Consider the following 400-nt stretch of genomic DNA (forward strand, 5'->3'; position numbering starts at 1 on the left):
CCAAAGACTAATCTGCGTGAGCTTTGACTTTCAAGGCCTAGAGACTAATTGGTCACCAAGAATAAATTAGGATTTAACTCCAATTATCGTCGGCTGAGATTCGAACCTAAGTATGGGGTTCCACACCTAGGCCCTTACCAACTCGACCACCTATGGTGGTTAATGAAGCTTCAAGTTAAATAGTGTTATATCGGTGAGTCGTGATATAGTTTGTTAGCTAGCTTAATTGACATGGTTGAAGTCATGAGTTCAAAAACTTAAAATATATATATATATATATATACAGGCCGGATGTGAAGCGGACGTCCGCACTCGGCTTAAAGTGCGGACCTCCGTCCGTTCTCCACCCTCCGGCGCCGGTGACGGCGCGCCTCCACCCCAGAACACTCCAGCAGCGTTC

General features: G+C 46.0%; 1 protein-coding gene across 1 annotated transcript in view; it reads left to right on the forward strand.

Annotated features, from left to right (window-relative positions):
• LOC101310880 overlaps positions 1 to 400 on the forward strand; it is a 1,534,871-nt gene that overhangs the window by 465,198 nt on the left and 1,069,273 nt on the right. The window lies entirely within an intron of this gene.

This window comes from Fragaria vesca, linkage group LG3, assembly GCF_000184155.1.
Source record: "Fragaria vesca subsp. vesca linkage group LG3, FraVesHawaii_1.0, whole genome shotgun sequence".
Classification (NCBI taxonomy): Eukaryota; Viridiplantae; Streptophyta; class Magnoliopsida; order Rosales; family Rosaceae; genus Fragaria; species Fragaria vesca.